Raw genomic sequence first — 6,907 nt, forward strand, 5'->3', positions numbered from 1 at the left:
TTGATGTAACACTTCCTTCAAAGGTATACTGTCTATTCTGGCCATAATAGGAATCCCATCTCTTATGCACTGAGCAATAACTAAAAAGAAGAAAGACCAAATGTACTCATTAGGTGTTTGAACCATATACAATGTGTCTCTTTTACCTTCTACTGGACATAAAAATATACTTAGCTTTCTGGGCCCTCCTGTGTCCACCTGTGAGATCTCTTGAGACACATCATTAGGTAATGTAGGGTATGCTCTAGGGTGACCTTTCCTCTCCTGAGAGCCCCCTTTTTATTTTTAAAACGTCAGGTGCCAGGGCATAGAAAATCTATCCAATCTGATTTCTGACCTCCACACATCCTAGAGTCCACTGCCTTCAGAAACTCCATTTTGTACTAGTAATCCTCTCATCACTCTTCACAGGCAACCTCTCTTGCCCCTCCTCCTGACAATCTGTCAGACAGCCACTGATTTTTCTTTGCTGGCAAGGCACTGTTACCAGTAATTGCAGAAACCATTAATAAAGTGGGTGGGAGGGGTGAGGGGGAGAGAGAAGAGAGACACAAAGGGAATGACTACTGTACATAGCCCACGGGCTTTTCCCTCCCACACATATGATTCACTGTTGTTCCCCCGCCTCACATGGGAAAACGTTGTCCTGCTGAAAATACACCTTAAAGGCAGCTCTGCCTCTGAGATACCACATATGCATATTAATAACACACACTTTGTAGTGCCTAGAGTTGTTTTTAATGAAGCAAGCTGAAATATACCAGCAAGTTTCTCATCTTCTGAGTGTTGCAGATGATCTGGGAGTGTGGCATGGTGTGGCTTCTGCCCTCAGAGATGAAAGGGGCAGGATCAGGAGATCGTTCTAATGGAGACAGGACGGGAAGGGAGATGGAATGGGTCCGTTTTGCGGGAAGACTGCAGCTTTCCGAGGGTCCTGGCCTGGGAGACGGCCACAGAAGTCAGTGAGAGACTAGGGGAAGGCAACCCAGGTGAGGGAAGGCGCTGGAGAGAAGGATGGAGGCAGATAACTGTTCAAGGAAGGGGGCTGGAAGAGTTGGGAGGAGTCTTTGGAGCTCTGAATTGTTTTCTCACGTCACCCACCTGTCGCTCTCCCCTTTCCCTGTGGGAATTAACTTGTTGGAGGGGAGCAGACCATTTGTCTTCATTTAGGGCCAAATTCAGGGTGGGGTGTCTAAGAATATAACATAGTCCACATCCCCAGGTTCTACTCCCCGTGTCCCATGCTCTGCTTCAAAGGAACAACTCATGCTTTGGGGCTGAACACTGAGCAGAGGTGGGTGGTCGAATCTCACTTGTTTTCTTTAGACTCGTGCTCTTTCAGGAAGCTGTGGCAGCTCGGTCAGAACCCAATGCTAAGGAGAACATTTCCTGGGTCTCCCAGTTTAACTTTGTGGAGAAGAAATTCCCTTTTACTCACAAGCATTACTCAGGAAGTGGAACAGCATGGGCTGCCCAACACAAAACCATCAATGTCTCTGGGACCCCAAATATCCCAGAGTCCAAGTTATTCCTGCATTTCCCCTAATTGACTTTCTGTTCTGGAAGGAGAGACCTGTGACCTCTCAGGGCTTATATTGGCAGTCTTCTAGTACTTTCCCCTCTTAATGCTTACACGGGAAGGCCAGGTGTGGCTCTATGCAGGGTACTTTCATTGATGGCCGAAAATTAAAACTTATTTCCTTTCTACTTGAAGTCTCTTCTGTTTGATGCCTGGTTTTGTTTCCAACATGGACCCCTTCATCCTCCATATTACTGCTGCAATCAATTACCCTAGCTTTCAACTTTACTATTTTGCTTCCACTTTCTTCTGATGTGACTTCTGTCTGGAGCCCTCTGCATTAATTCTGTCTTTCGAGTTCTCCATTCCACGGCATGGTTACAATGTCATCAGTTCCACGAAAACCGTTCTGCTTTCGCTGATGAAAATGAACGCTGTGTCGTCTTTAGATCATTGGATGGGCCATTGTTGTTTGAATCACCTTTGGAGGAAACATGACACAATCCAGAGAAGTGGTCAGCATGCCAGGCATGCATCTGCTGCAGGAGGATTATAGTTCGCAAGTCCACAACCCAGCAACACAGCTGTTTATTCTCCTTACCAAGTACTGTGTATGGCACACACTTGCTGTGCTATGTACCATAAACAGCTGGCAGTGAAGTACCAGCTTCACCACAAATGCTTGGGTAATATGCTATATGGGATCTGGAATGTTCCTTAAAGTTCGTGCATTAAAGGCTTGCTCCCCAGCCTGTGGCACAAGTGGAAGATGATAGAACTTTAAGAGGTAGGGTCTTCTGGGAGGTCTTCTGGTTACTGCGAGAGTGTCCTTGAAGGAACATCTAGCTCATTCCTTTCTTCTGTGTGGTGGCCATGAGACAAATGGGTTAGACCCCCCTGTCTTCTCTGGCATGATGTTTCACACAGGCCCCAAAGCGCCATAGACAAGTCACGGATAGACACCTCCAGTAAGTGAGCCGGGTGTGATCCTCAGTAGTCACTGAGTAGGAAGAGCCCTACTAAGACAGACTGTGGGGCAAAGGTACAATTATGTCATTACCATAGCCTGGGACTCTTCCAGGCCTTTACCAGCTCATGTGGTCACTGTTGTCTATGTGTGCGGTGACAGACTGAACTGTTGTTACTGGTTCATGACTGTTCTTGGCTTTCGTCTCTTAGGGCATGCTGGGGCCATCTTCATATAACCACAGTCATTGATTCCTTCAGCACATGCTTATTGAGTACCTAAATGTGCTAAACACGTGCTGCATGGGAGGTTGAATATGAATGTGTATTACCTCCTGGAACTACACAAGGTTACGTTAGCACATCTGACAGATGCCCAACCTACAGTGATCTCACATGGAAATCCAATTTGGTGGAACTGAGGAGCCAGAGGCTCTTCTCCAGATGTTAATCCAAAACTTCATTTGTTTTATCTGTCTCCTTCAGTCTATCTCTACTTATTTTATGAAATGGTTATCTATTGCTGCATTGACACCTAAACTCCCTGGCTTTGAGAAATAATCACTGTTTCCGTAGGAGAGGGATTTGAGAACAGGCTAGTGAAGTGCTTCTGTTCCTTTTGGGGTTCTTGTCAAAGCTGCTCATAAAGACGGGTCACACGAAGGCTTGGCTGGGTCAGCAGAGTCACCTTTAGATGACAGTGCATCTTCTCATACGAGACAGCAGCTGACTTCTCCCTAGGGAAGGGAAGCCTGGGAGGCAGCAGGTGGGCCTGTGTGGCTTGACCTCTCCCCCGGGGTCATGTGCTGACATTTCTGAATCCAATCCAAGAGGTTGGGAATTAAGCTCCACCTTCCAAAGTGAGAATTTCTAAGAATCCTCCAAACAGCAGCATGTTAAAGAGGATCAAAGGTCCCTAGTATAGGACCCTGCATGGCCCTTGCATTGTGGATTGCTCTGGCTTCTCTTTGGCTATGAATTCCTTAGCCTGTAGCAGATGGAATATGAAAGAGGGAAGCTACGCCCTCTTCTCCAAACCACATCTGTGAAAGTAATTCATCAAGCCCATCCGCATCATATTTTAAATGATATGCAACCACCTTGGTATTCAAAAGGTGCCTGAAAAATGTCAACTCCAGCAACACTTTGCAGTTCCCACCTTGTGCCCAGTGTTAGCTCCTCCTGGGAGGGGGCTAGTGTGCTCTTCTCTGTATCTTCCATTCTGTAAGTAGCACAGGGCTTATGCAGAATGTGAACACTGTAATTATTCAGTAAATAGATGAGACTATGAATGGTGGGATAGCAGCATCATTTTATATATATTTAAAAGACAAATGTAGGCATGCTTCCTAACTATCATGTGCCCTGACTTTGCTACTCAGATTCTGTTTGCAACTCAGCTTCAGCCCATGAGTCTGTACTCAGAACTACGTGTGCTTGATGATCTTCTTGTTATTTCGTATTAATTATTTATCTTCCCCTCTCTGAACTTTCTTCAAATGGCACATTGTGAAAGGACTGGTTCTTTACTAGAGAGTATTACATAAAGGCAAGGATGTTCAAAGGTTCTCTGCATCACTACACAAACAACTCAAATAAGATGCTGTCAGATGCTCAAGTGATGGGATCACAGGGTAGCAGAGACACAGAGTCAATTGTCATAGCAACCGGAAGACCTTCAACTTAGAATGTGGTTGATGCCAAGAGCTTTAAGCAATAAAAATGGCTAATTTTATAAAGATGTGATTTAAGCACAGAGAATTTTCTTTAAGTTTTCTAAGTGAATGCAATTTAGAAACAGTATAACGTGGGAAAATGCCAAACCAGAGTGTTAGTGCAGCCTTGCCATATGGCTAATAATAACAGCAATTCATGTGCACTGTTAAGCATTATGTTTTGTATTTTAGAAAAATGTTATTGTTTATTTGGGGATTATGCTAGAGATACATGCTTAGTGTAGAAAAATTGGAAGATGCAGAAAGTATGAGAAGGAATTAAAAATAATCCGCCCAGAGTGAAACAATTAAAGATACTTTTTTTTTTTTGTACAAATACACAGGGTCCCTGACTAACAATGGTTCAACGTAACATTTCTTCCAGCCTCTCCAGTATGGTGCAATATGAAAAGCATTCAGTCGAAACTGTGCTTTGGTTTCTGAGTTTTGCTCTTTTCTCAGGCTCTGGCTGTGTGCTGTTGATGCTGGCAGCAGAGGCAAGCCTGGCCCTCAGCAGCTCCTGGGTCGTGGAGGGGAAGCAGCCCACACTGTCCTTCCTGTTTGTTGCTAACAGCTGATGTTTGCCGGGCTTGATGTCCGAAATACCGTTTCTCCTTCCCAACCTTCAAGTTGTGATGGGTTTACAGAGCTAACTTCCACACAGGAAGTTGAGGAACATTTGGAGTTCTATCACATGTTTATAAATAAAGCTTTTATTTTTTTGTGTGTATTTGTTTCATTTAGTATGGTGACCCTTTACCCATGATCTTATGGGTGTTTTCCTACAACTTCACTATTCTTCAAAGCATTACCTCTATTACTGTATGCTTTTATATACTTTAGATATAGCATAAATGTAATGATTTATGTAATACTGACTTCTTGATTGCTTTTACATGTTTGATATTATAAATGATTTAGTAACCAGCCACTTGTCATGTAATAAAGGTTTACTTGATAAATTAAGATATAACGATCTCTGTACATTTTTGTCACAATTATTTTTTTTTATAAATAATTATTTTGTACTATTTGGAAAACAACTATTTATTTACTCCATTTGTTGAGAAAGTGTCTCCTTGAGTAGTCCAGGCTGGCCCTGGCTGTACATGTGACACTTCTGAGACTACAGGAATGTGGCCCTTTGACACTTCCTGTGACAACTGATTTATTCTGCTTTTCTGAGATCACTCTTACTCTTTGCCCAGGCTGTCTTGAAACTTACGGTGTAGCCTAGGCTGGCCTAAAAACCAAAGTAATCCTCCTGCCTCAGCCTTCCAACTGCTGAGATTACAGGAATGTGCCACCTTACCTGACATGATAGTTTGATATAGATATATTTATTAAGGTGATTATCTGTAGTTGAGCAAATTAACATATCAAATCATTCAAGAAGATTGTTTTCTCTTTTGTGGTAAGAGCATGTAAAATCTGATCTCTCGGTAGTTGTCAAGTTCACAACACCGTAGCCATGCTGTAAATGGGCTCTCTGGGCCTCCCTATCCTGTACAATTGCATCTTTCTTCCCTCTGACCTACATCTTCCCCCTCCCACAGATAGTCCCGCCCCCACTCTTCCGTGCTCTTGGAAACCACAGTTCTACTCTTTGATTATATATATTCATTTATTTCCTAAAACGAATTATCTGGAATATTTATTAAACTTTAATCCAAGTACATGGAGTAGACTCTGCTTCAGCACATATATTACAGACAGAGCTTCCTAATTGTTTTCTGCTCATGACCCTGTTTGCCAGAAATTTTTATGTGACTTCAAGCATCTAAGTATATAAAATACATACATAAATCAAATATAGCATTTATGAGAACAAATCATAAAAAATCCCATGTTAAAACAATTCTTTATCACACGTGTAATTTTAACTCTCATTAAAGATTTTTGCAAGTTTGCATACTAATAAGATGGTACTTGTTTATTTTAACATAACAAATGAAAGTTGACTGACCATGGATACTGCAGGATAAAGGTCACAATTTTCAGCCTGATCAACATTTGATATTTTGGTTTTCTGGTCATCCATGCTGTAGTAAGTACATAGTATAAAGTAACAGAAGTATGTTTAGGGCCATGTCGGAAACATGAAAATTCTGTCTTAATCTCAAACCAAAATACACGCAAGGACTTTCGATGGAATTCAAGTTCGTCACTCAAACGTGAATGTTTCAAAAGCAAACATCCTAATTACATGATTCAAAGATAGTCTAATTTGATACTTAGACAGGGAAGAAAGATACTGGGAAACGTTGAAAGTCTGTGTTTACCATAATTAGAGCACTGTGTTTCCAGGAGAGCCACAGACTTCACAGGTCCAGTGCAAACACACAAAGGTCTGGAATCTGAGCCAGCGTCCCAGGCAGCATTATTGATATTGTATACTGGCATGCATAGTGCAAAGTGAGCATGTTGTGTGTTCAGAACTGATGCTGCAGTAAGGTCCCATGATGCAAAGTGGGCGAGGCTTGCCAGGAATGCCTCAGGTTCACGACACATTTTTTTTTTTTATTCATTTTTGATGATTATGCATCCAGAAACTGCTGTTTCCAGGTGTCTCACAACCTCCACATCAGTTACACGGCCCCATACAGGGCAATGACCCACAGTTTAAGAAGTGGGCTTAGAAATGATTTTTAAATGATAGATTCATAGCACTTTATAAAACCTTCATGAAGGGGGCAGGCATGGCAGT

This window comes from Peromyscus leucopus, chromosome 19, assembly GCF_004664715.2.
Source record: "Peromyscus leucopus breed LL Stock chromosome 19, UCI_PerLeu_2.1, whole genome shotgun sequence".
Lineage (NCBI taxonomy): Eukaryota > Metazoa > Chordata > Mammalia > Rodentia > Cricetidae > Peromyscus > Peromyscus leucopus.